The sequence below is a fragment of the Triticum aestivum genome, chromosome 4B (assembly GCF_018294505.1).
Source record: "Triticum aestivum cultivar Chinese Spring chromosome 4B, IWGSC CS RefSeq v2.1, whole genome shotgun sequence".
NCBI lineage: Eukaryota > Viridiplantae > Streptophyta > Magnoliopsida > Poales > Poaceae > Triticum > Triticum aestivum.
Genome location: NC_057804.1, coordinates 363,151,436 through 363,163,494, shown reverse-complemented (window position 1 = coordinate 363,163,494; position 12,059 = coordinate 363,151,436). Strand labels below are relative to the sequence as shown.

At 46.3% G+C, this 12,059-nt stretch overlaps 1 non-coding gene across 1 annotated transcript; it reads left to right on the top strand.

The window, feature by feature from the left end:
* The first annotated feature begins 4,597 nt into the window (after positions 1-4,597).
* Positions 4,598-4,701, top strand: LOC123095263 (small nucleolar RNA R71). Its single transcript, XR_006446161.1, has one exon. It is a non-coding gene; the product is annotated as a small nucleolar RNA R71 (small nucleolar RNA).
* Positions 4,702-12,059: the final 7,358 nt, after the last annotated feature.

Below are 12,059 nucleotides of genomic sequence, written 5' to 3'. Positions count from 1 at the left end.
TGCCTACCATTTGCTTGTCAGCCTCCCAAATTGCCATGTCAAACCTCTAACCCACCATGTCCTAGCAAACCGTTGATTGGCTATGTTACCGCTTTGCTCAGCCCCTCTTATAGCGTTGTTAGTTGCAGGTGAAGATTGAAGTTTGTTCCTTGTTGGAACATGGAGATGTTGTTCCTTGTTGGAACATGTTTACTTGTTGGGATATCACAATATATCTTACTTAATTAATGCATCTATATACTGGTAAAGGGTGGAAGGCTTGGCCTTATGCCTGGTGTTTTGTTCCACTCTTGCCGCCCTAGTTTCCGTCATATCGGTGTTATGTTCCCGGATTTTGCGTTCCTTACACGGTTGGGCTATAATGGGAACCCCTTGACAGTCCGCCTTAAGTAAAGCTCTTCCAGCAATGCCCAACATTGGTTTTACCATTTGCACTAACAACCTACCACCTTCCCTTGGGTTCTGCAGACTCAAGGGTCATCTTTATTCTAACCCCCCCCCCCCCCGGGGCCAGTGCTCCTCTGAGTGTTGGTCCGAACTAGAGCCCTGTGCAGCGCCCCCTCGGGGAAACTCGAGGTTTGGTTTTAGTTGTACGGATTGCTCATCTGAGTGTGCCCTGAGAAAGAGATATGTGCAGCTCCTATCGGGATTTGTCGGCACATTCGAGCGGTGTTGCTGGTTTAGTTTTACCCTGTCGAAATGTCTTGTTGTACCGGGATACCGAGTCTGATCGGAATGTCTCGGGTGGAGGTCTATTCCTTCGTTGACCGTGAGAGCTTGTGATGGGCTAAGTTGGGACACCCCTGCAGGGTATTATCTTTCGAAAGCCGTGCCCGCGGTTATGGGCAAATGGGAATTTGTTAACGTCCGGTTGTAGAAAACCCGAAGTTGACCTTAATTAAAATACATCAACCGTGTGTGTAACCGTGATGGTCTCTTTCCGGCGGAGTCCGGGAAGTGAACACGGTGTTGGAGTTATGCTTGACGTAGGTTGCTATAGGATCACTTCTTGATCATACTTTTATCGACCGTGCTTTGCCCTCTCTTCTCGCTCTCTTTTGCGATTGTAGCCACCATATATGCTAGTCGCTTGCTGCAGCTCCACCTCATTACTCCATCCTTCCTATAAGCTTAAATAGTCTTGATCTCGCGGGTGCGAGATTGCTGAGTCCCCGTGGCTCACAGATACTTCCAAAACCAGTTCGCAGGTGCCTATGTTACCGTGCAGATGACGCAACCAAGCTCAGGAGGAGCTCGATGAAGATCTTGCCCTTTGTGTTGTTTCGTTCTAGTTGATCAGTAGTGGAGCCCAGTTGGGGTCGATCGGGGACCTTTGTCGCATTTGGGGTTCTTCTTTTATTTTGGTTCCGTAGTCGGACCTTGATTGTATCTGGATGATGTAATGCTTTATTCATGTAATTGTGTGAAGTGGCGATTGTAAGCCAACTATGTATCTCTTTCCCTTATGTATTACATGGGTTGTGTGAAGATTACCTCACTTGCGACATTGCTTTCAATGCGGTTATGCCTCTAAGTCGTGCTTCGACACGTGGGAGATATAGCCGCATCGAGGGCGTTACAGTTGGAGAGAAGGTGCAGCAGTAGTTTTGGGGAGAAGAAAGCAGCAGAGGCATGGAAAAGAAGAAGAGCAGCAGCAGGGTGACGTGAGAGGAAGGAGTAGCAGCAAGGAGAGGGAGAAGAAGAAGCAGAGGCGTGGGGAGGTTAGAGAGAGAGCAGCACCAGCATTTTGGGGAAGAAGAAAGGTGGAGGAGTAGCAGCAGTTCTGACGTGGGGAGGAGAATCGCGTGGGGCATCAGACGCCTCTGGCCATCTGTCTGGTGGGTTGCGTGAGGTGTGGAGAGGCGATGTGGTGCTGGTGGCGCTGGTGACGGTGGTGTGGATGGATGATGGTGGATTCGGGGAAGGAGAAGAAGATAGTGGCGCTGGTGGATGGATGGGAGGCGAAGGTGCACCACCATGCCGGCCTGGCCGTGGCGGCGGCCGGAGTTGGAGAAGGATGGGTGACAGAGGGAGAAAGAGATATGCCAGGCCCCAAGGGGAATTGTGTAGTGACCTAGGGATTTTGATCCCCTCACGGCAGATTTTGATGTTTGCACATGGGCCCTCCTACTATCTTCTTCCTTCCCAAGTAGATCCCCTCTCTTCTATAGTTAGCCCCTTTGGTTACTTCTTGTCGTCACACACAAGCCCTTCTCTCTTCTCGTTAGCCACATAGTAGAAATCTTGACGATTATAGTGCCTTGCGCACTTTTCTGCAAAAGAAACAAATGACAAGTAAATGATCTTTTATATGATTTTCATTCAAATATATCACAACTCATAGCAAGAATGGATGGATATATCACGATAGATGCTAAATTTGAGTGCCAAATTATATATATGAAATGCACTTATCAAGTTCCCCCACACTTAAATCTTTGCTTGTCCTCAAGCAAAGGAATATGACAAAGGCAAGATAATGAACAGTAAACTGAGTGAGGAATGTCCTGGTAAAATAGATCTCCAAACAAGGCATGCTTCAGACTTAGCTAGTGAAAATTAATGGTTAGGAGTGCTACAAAGCAGTAGGATACTAGTAAACATGACCATTTTAAACTTTTAAAGAGATAAAAGAGGATCAACAAGTTTAAATGATGACTGCGCCAAATGGTTCCTAAAGAGAGCATGATCCCGAGAACAAAAAAGAACTGGAATTAAATTTCTTATTTTGCAGAAATATGACTTTGTAGTTGAACCACTTATTGAATTTGAAAGAAACACACATATTATTTTATTAGTCTCACCGAAGGAACATACCACCGATCCCGAGAACATGGTATACACCTGGCTCGACCAATTATTAGTTTTTTTAGTTTGTTTGTCTCCCCAAAGGAACATACCACCGATCCCGAGAACATGGTATACACCTGGTTCGACAATTACCTTTTTTTATTATTAATTACTGCCCAAGCTAACCCGATTTCACATGCCACCGATCCCGGGAACATGACATGCTACTGTAGGTAGCCAGACTTATTTATACATTATTACTTATCTTAAATGAACAACGCATAAGAACAAAAACAGGAATCATCACTTCTCCATGTCTGGTTCACATGCTACCGATCCAGGGAACATAGCATGCTAATCCATAGTGGTTAGGTGATTGCTCTCAATGGGAACACACTTAGCACAAATTCAGCATCTAAACGTGGTGATCTAGGTGTATCGAGGTAAAAGCAGAAAATGATTAAGTTTTCTAGTGTACTAGGGATTTGAGCACTCAAAACTAATAACTTTCACTAATTTCAGCAAAGCATGCATGGTGTAGATCACTAGTTTACCAGGCATTCAACACTCAGTTCACATATTCTCATCAAGCACCATATGTCAAGTAAAATTCAGTGGGGCAACATTTAAGACATGGCTTAAGCAACCCAAATAACATTTGATTTCAGCATGTATCAATGGATGATATACTAGGAATGGGTCATGAAACAGCTCACCGGGTTTTTATAGGAAGTAGCACTCTCTTGATCACCTCACCAACTGCAGCTCCTCTCCTTTTGCTTCTCTATCCTCATGCCTGCTCCAACTTCTCCCTTCCTCGTGTGTGCCCCCTTGCTTCTCCTCATCCCCATGCTCTGAGTCCACCAGGGTCCCAAGGAATGTCACCTCGAACCTGGTCAGCATGTAATGGATCGTGCACAAGCAAAAACCTGAAAGCACACTCAACAACCAAGCCAATAGAAGTGACAGAGAGAATGCCCTCTAAGTCATCGATAGAGTACCCTATCATATAAGTATATCTATTGATCAAATCAGGAACATGTATCAACAACAAGTCACATGGGGCATAGGCAATATCAGCGATATGACATGTCTTGTCCAGAAAGCTAAGATCATACCTGAGATAGTTAGGAAAAAGCTTCAGGACTACCTCAATTGAAGATACCAAGTGAGGTGTGTTAGTAGAAATTTCAACCGGACTCGTGTCAACAAGTGAAATAGTAGAGCTTGGCTCCTTGACATCTGAATCCAGCTCACCATACTCAACCATGAAGCTCTCCATCTCAGGCTCAAGTGTTGAGGAAGCAATGCGGCTAACATCATCGAAGGTGAACTTCTTCATATCTGGCTCTAGCAGCACATGATCAATATCAACTAAAGGTGACTCCTCAATATCAAAAACAACTAACTGCAGCTCTGGCTCATCCATGGAAGAATCATCACAGTGCAAAACCGAATCTCCAACACTAGTATCCATATGATCTGTAGCATGTGTGTCAACTAGAATGGTGTCGTCATCGTCAAAGATAATCCATGCAAGCTCAATCTTGTCACACTGAGATAGAGGTTCAGGGTTCTGTGTAAGAATTGGTGGCTGAGGTGTAGTGATTTGTTGTAAGCAAACCAATGAATCAGACGTGGGCTTCTTATTGTACCACTGAAGTTGGTGGAAAGCTATGCTCTCAATCAGCAGAAAAGCTTCATCAAGTGTCTTTTTGTAATAGCTCCACCCACTGCCATATCGACATAAGCTCGAGTGTTCGAAGTCAATCCTCTATAGAATATCTGCAGCTCTAACCATCTCTCGAGCCCGTGGTTAGGACATCTCCTGAATAAAGTCTTGTATCTCTCCCAAGCATCATACAAGCTCTCGCCTTCACGCTGAACGAAGCTGAGGATCTCATCTTGAATTGCGGACTGCTTGTGTAGTGGGAAATATTTATCCGAGAAAGCTTGTGATATCTCGTTCCAACTGAATGATCTTGATGGCAAGGATCGATACCAAGCACGAGCATCATCCCGGAGAGAGAATGAGAACAGCATGCACTTGATAGCATCTTGAGGAACTCCATGGTACTTGACTGTACCTGAATACTCCATGACTCGGTATAAGTGCTCATAGGGATCCTCAGTGAGCAGACCTCCAAATTGTTGTTGTTGAACCAAAGCAATAAGACCAGGCTTTAGCTCAAAATTTTCTGCCTCAAAAGACGGCCAAAGTGGCCCTGTGAAATAGCATTGGCTGCTTGGCATCCAAACATCACGAAGCATCGCCATATCTCCACCAAGTGTAACTATCAATCAACCTGCAAATAGATCAGATTTCCTACGCACAGTCATAAACAGTAAATACTAGTCAGAATGTTAGTATCCTAATAAGCCGAAGAAACAACAAGGAAAAATTATAAAAGAAACACAGAAAAAGAAATACATGATGAATTAAACACGAAACTAAAATAAACCTAGTCTATAGCTAACATAATCGCTCGACGCTAGTCCCCGGCAACGGCGCCAAAATGATCAATTGTGAATATAGTGGGGTTTTTACGCCCCAAACTACGGATGTCGTGTTCTCCTCAGGGACTAGGCAAATCGATGATCGTGCTTGGCTAAAGCTAAGTAACACAATTCAGATTATGAATGCAAGAAAATAAACCTACACTAAACAAGGTTGTACCCAAAGGTCGTCACCAAAGAAAATGCAAAAAAGGGCAAAGGGGGTTCAGATTATCTTCAATAATATTTTTGGTATTTTTGTTTTACTAGAAACAATAAAACATCAACACATGCATACATAGACTACAAAAGTAAATCTACAATTAAAGAACACATATATTACTAGAAAGTATGTAAAAGGGGCAAAAGTAAGATTACGGAATAAGGAAAGAAATTTCACATCACAATCACACTCACATATGTATACATCACAGGTACTTGATATCACCACACAAACATATATAACTAACATACAATATAACAGAGGGAAGAAACAATAATGTGACAGGGACAAAAATATATCACCATACAAATATATATTTATATCACAGGTACAAAGCTACCACAGGTACTACAAGATGAACTCCTTTATTCAAGAAGTACAACACACAAGTGACGGGTTTAACTAATTACCACACATAAGAACAGAGGGTCATATGCCACAATTCAGTTTTCCGATCAACAATTTAAAACCACACAAGCTTGAGTCTGAAACTAAACATATCATAGCACTAGACAAATCTGAATATTACATTCGATCTCAAATCTACAGAAATTTAGAGAGAGGGAGATGGCAGCAGCAAGAGGTTGAGGGAGAAGAAGTAGCAGTAGGTTGGTGGGTGAGGAGTAGCAGAGGCGTGGGGAAAGAGCAACAGCAGCAAGGTTTGGGAAGAAGAAGGAGCAGCAGTAGGTTGGCGATGGGAGAGGGAGCAGCATCAGTTTTAAGAGGAAGAGCAGCTGAGGCGTGGGGAAAGAAGAGCAGCAGCAGGTTGAAGATAAAGGAGCAGCAGACAACAGAGTTTGGGTTCAGAGAAGAAGAAGTGGTAGCAGTTTTGAGGTTCAGAGAAGGGGCGCAGCAGAGAGGTTCAAAGAAGCAGCTAGCTGGGCATCAGGGGCGTTGGAGAGAAGGTGCAGGAGCAGTTTTGGGGAGAAGAAAGCAGCAGAGGTGTGGAAAAGAAGAAGAGCAGCAGCAGGGTGACGTGAGAGGAAGGAGTAGCAGCAAGGAGAGGGAGAAGAAGTAGCAGAGGCGTGGGGAGGTTAGAGAGAGAGCAGCAGCAGAATTTGGGGAAGAAGAAAGGTGGAGGAGTAGCAGAAGTTCAGACGTGGGGAGGAGAATCGCGCGGGGCATCAGACGCCTCCGGCCATCTGTCTGGTGGGTTGCGTGAGGTGTGGAGAGGTGCTGTGGTGCTGGTGGCTAGAGATGGTGGCGCTGGTGACGGCGGTGTGGATGGATGATGGTGGATTCGGGGAAGGAGAAGAAGATAGTGGCGCTGGTGGATGGATGGGAGGCAAAGGCGCACCACCACGCCGGCCTGGCCGTGGCGGCGGCCGGAGTTGGAGAAGGATGGGTGAGAGAGAGAGAAAGAGATATGCCAGGCCCCAAGGGGAATTGTGTAGTGACCTAGGGATTTTGATCCCCTCACGGCAGATTTTGATGTTTGCACATGGGCCCTCCTACTATCTTCTTCCTTCCCAAGTAGATCCCCTCTCTTCTATAGTTAGCCCCTTTGGTTACTTCTTGTCGTCACACACAAGCCCTTCTCTCTTCTCGTTAGCCACATAGTAGAAATCTTGACGATTATAGTGCCTTGCGCACTTTTCTGCAAAAGAAACAAATGACAAGTAAATGATCTTTTATATGATTTTCATTCAAATATATCACAACTCATAGCAAGAATGGATGGATATATCATGATAGATGCTAAATTTGAGTGCCAAATTATATATATGAAATGCACTTATCAGGTTTGAACAACGAGAATAACATGGTGTTTGATTCCAGAATGATTAATGGTATAGAATTTAGCTCGTGAATCACATACGAAGCCAGGTGCAAAGGATGCATTAGAATCCGGGTTGTAAAGAAGAGTCAGGTTTCGATCCAGTGGACCTGTGGGTTATGGGCCCACCCTGTGGCTTGAAAGTAGGAAGGGTGGTGACATATTGCATAGCCGCGATAGGGAGGCATGTCAGTGAATAGCTTGTCAGCTATGCCGGCAACAATGTCGGTACCAAGAACGGGGAGCGAAGAGAGCAATTTTCCTTCTTGTTGAACGAGGCGAACCAATTGGCAAAGTTATCACCCATCGGTGGTTGCCGGAATGTCATCAACAATAGTAACAGGATCTTACAGACAGAATGGTACAATAAGGTGCCTACCTAAGCAGGGAATTATCTCTGCTTAGTTAAGTCAAATTCAGGAAAAGATAAACAAAAGAATGGAAAGGAAAACGCGATTATTAGATTAAACAAAACAATGGAGAGGAAAATTGTGATTACACACAATTATTAGGAGTATATCCTTCTCATGTACAAGTAGAACATGGCATACAGGGTAGGAGAGCAAGTACCCAACCATTAAGATAAGAGGCAAGGATTAATCAAGATGTTACCCATACAACGGTGTTTGGATAACTGACCAAGAAACATTTAGCATCGCGCCTCCAATGTTTGTTGAAGAGCGGGGCATCATAGTCATGCTTCGAGGTAGCAATGATATGGTATTTCAATCAAGGGCCAGAGTTTGGATACACAAATGATCCATCAGGAGCAACTTATAAAATAAGTCTTACAATTTCCTACAGGAGGAATGATTATCCTTGCAAAAGAAATTATAATGATAGGTCCTCCAGCCAGGGGGTGCTAGGCATGACATCATATTACCGGGTCATCAAAGGACCAACCTCATAACTCTTGGAAAGTTGTCGCAGCCATCATATCTGACCGAGATTCAGATCCGATTGGTGTCATGATACTTCAGACTCAGGATGTCCGAGAAGAAAAGGTGCAACACAAATCGACAAAATGACATTGCAAGATTCTCGGGAAATGAACTATGGGAGCGGGTTCCTGAAACAATAGTTCATCATTAAACCAAGGAGGGGATGAGGAGGTGGCTGATGGGCTCAGCGACAATTCATCGAGAATTCCAAACGGGTGGATTTCCACAATAATGTGAACAAGAAGATGACATTAGTCAGATCAAATGATATAATGATGTAGGCTCGAGGAAAACATACACAATTGAACAATGATAGAAAGGTGCACCCAAAAATTTGTATTAGGTACCACGATCAATGTTTGAATAATGATTCAATAAGCAACAGACTTAGAATGAAACTATCGACCAATAACTCCAAAGCAATAGGGTTGCTAGAAGTTTTGAATTTACACATCATAGACCATTTGTCGGTATTCCGATTAGAAACAACACGGGGACAAAGAAAAGAATGGTGATAGTAATAAGTATCACTATAATAGGAATTCTTAAGAGGTGGAGCAATCCTCACAACATTCTTGACATCAAAGAACATAACATAAGTTGGATAACAAGGAACTCAAGGTACAACACAAAACAAGAACAAGTTTTGTGTTGGAGGGAATGCAATAATGTTGTTGTGACGCCCCCGATTCAATCATACACTAATCATGCACGCAAATGTGTACGATCAAGATCAGGGACTCACGGAAGATATCACAACACAACTCTACAAATAAAATAAGTCATACAAGCATCATAATACAAGCCAGGGGCCTCGAGGGCTCGAATACAAGTGCTCGATCATAGACGAGTCAGCGGAAGCAACAATATCTGAGTACAGACATAAGTTAAACAAGTTGCCTTAAGAAGGCTAGCACAAACTGGGATACAGATCGAAAGAGGCGCAGGCCTCCTGCCTGGGATCCTCCTAAACTACTCCAGGTCGTCATCAGCGGGCAGCACGTAGTAGTAGGCACCTCCAGTGTAGTAGGGGTCATCGTCGAGGGTGGCGTCTGGCTCCTGGACTCCAGCCTCTGGTTGCGACAACCAGAAAGAAAGGAAAGGGGAAAAAAGGGGGGAGAAAGCAACCGTGAGTACTCATCCAAAGTACTCGCAAGCAAGGAACTACACTACATATGCATGGGTATATGCGTAAAGGGCCATATCAGTGGACTGAACTGCAGAATGCCAGAATAAGAGGGGGATAGCTAATCCTGTCGAAGACTACGCTTCTGGCAGCCTCCGTCTTGCATCAAGTATAAGAGAGTAGATTGAAGTCCTCCAAGTAGCATCTCATAGCATAATCCTACCCGGCGATCCTCCCCTCGTATCCCTGAGGGAGAGCGACCACCGGTTGTATCTGGCACTTGGAAGGGTGTGTTTTATTAAGTATCCGGTTCTAGTTGTCATAATGTCAAGGTACAACTCCAAGTCGTCCTGTTACCGAAGATCACGGCTATTCGAATAGATTAACTTCCCTGTAGGGGTGCACCACATAACCCAACACGCTCGATCCCATTTGGCCGGACACACTTTCCTGGGTCATGCCCGGCCTCGGAAGATCAACACGTCGCAGCCCCACCTAGGCAAAACAGAGAGGCCAGCACGCCGGTCTAAACCTAAGCGCACAGGGGTCTGGGCCCATCGCCCATAGCACACCTGCACGTTGCGAGGGCGGCCGGAAGCAGACCTAGCCTAGTAGGCGTTCCAGTCCAATCCGGCGCGCGCCGCTCCGTCGCTGACGTCTGAAGTGCTTCGGCTGATACCACGACGCCGGGATACCCATAACTACTCCCGCGTAGATGGTTAGTGCGTATAGGCTCGTAGCCGACTCAGATCAAATACCAAGATCTCGTTAAGCGTGTTAAGTATCCGCGAACGCCGAACAGGGCCAGGCCCACCTCTCTCCTAGGTGGTCTCAACCTGCCCTGTCGCTCCGCCACAAAGTAACATTCGGGGGCCGTCGGGAACCCAGGCCCACCTCTACCGGGATGGAGCCACCTGTCCTTTCAGCCCCCTCATCAGAATCACTTGCGGGTACTCAAAGAGCTGACCCGACTTTAGTCACCATCTGTATAGTATGTATGTGTGTATAGTATATACCCGTGATCACCTCCCAAGTGATCACGGCCCAATAGTATAGCAAGGCAGACTGACAAGAATGTAGGGCCAATGATGATAAACTAGCATCCTATACTAAGCATTTAGGATTGCAGGTAAGGTGTCAACAGATGTAGCGACAATGTCAGGCTATGCATCAGAATAGGATTAACGAAAGCAATAACATGCTACACTACTCTAATGCAAGCAGTATAGAGTAGAATAGGCGATATCTGGTGTCAAAAGGGGGGGCTTGCCTGGTTGCTCTGGCAAGAGAGAGGGGTCGTCAACTCCGTAGTCGAACCGGGGCATCCGCGTCGTCACGGGGTCTACCGAAGAGAAGAGGGGGGGGAGAAACAGTAAATACATAGCAAGCAAGTGCATAACAGGATAACAGGCAGAGCTAGACGTGTTCTAACGCGGTAGGAGGTGATACCGGTGAAGGGGGGAAGCATCCGGGAAGTATTCCCGGGGTTCCGTGTTTTCGGGCAGAGGAGCCGGAGGGGGGGAAAGTTGCGAGTTCGATAGGTTAGGGGGGTGTGGCGGATGAACGGACTGCGTATCCGGATTCGTCTCGTCGCTCTGAGCAACTTTCATGTAGAAAGTATTTTAATCCGAGTTACGGATTAAAAGATATGATTTTCTAAAGATTATATTAATTTCTGGAATTTAATTAATTAATTATTTAATTCGAAAAATGGATTTATGACGTCAGCATGATGTCATGCTGACGTCAGCAGTCAACAGAGTTGACTTGGTCAACCTGACATGTGGGTCCAGGGGGACCCACCTGTCATCCTCTAATTAGGTTAATTAGGGTTTAGGCTAATCTAATTACAGTTTAATTAAACTTAACTAGCTAATTAAATTAATTAAACCGGATCAATTAACTTAATTAATTTATTAGATAATTAATTAATTATTAATTAATTTTATTAAATCATTTTTTTATTATTTTTATTTTTAATTCCCTTTTTTTTATTAAAACGTCCTGGGGCGTGGGCCCCGTTGGCAGTGGCCCAGAGGGCCATACTGGGTCGGGCGTTACGGGCGCTGGTGCCTAGCCCGACTGGGCATACGCCCAGATCGACAGGGGGGGCGCCGGCCACAGGGGCAGCGAATCCAGCCGCCGAAGGCGGTAGTGGCAAGGCCACGGCGGGGTTGTGCCGGGGCGCGGGGCAGGAGCCGGTTGCGGAGGTGGGCGTTGGGAGCGGTGGTCGGGCAGGGCGAGCAACGGGGAGGTTCGATGGCGCGCTCGCGGACGACACAGCCGCAGCTCGAGGAGCTAGCGCCCCGACGAAGTGCTCTGACGAAGTGCGGGCTCCGACGAAGTGCGAGCTCGGTCAGAGGTGAGGGGGACGGGCGCACGCGCACTTTGGCGCGGCCCGGCGCAGCCAGGAGCAGGGGGGAGAAGGAGAGGGGGGGTTCGTTGCTCACCCCCGTTGCAGGGGATCTGGGGCGGCGAGGCTCGTTGGAGCCGTTGAGGAAGACGGCGACGAGTAGGCGACGGAGAGGACGACGGGGAGGCAGTCCGGCGATGGCGTCCGACGAGGTCCAAGCGGGGCGGCGGTGGCTGCGGCGTCTACAGCCTTCGGGCACGATCTTGAGCAAGGGGAAGGGCGAGGATGAAGTGGCCCGGCGAGGGGAGGGGAGGGCCGAGGCGGAGGGCGACGGTGGCAGCTCCGGCGTAGTG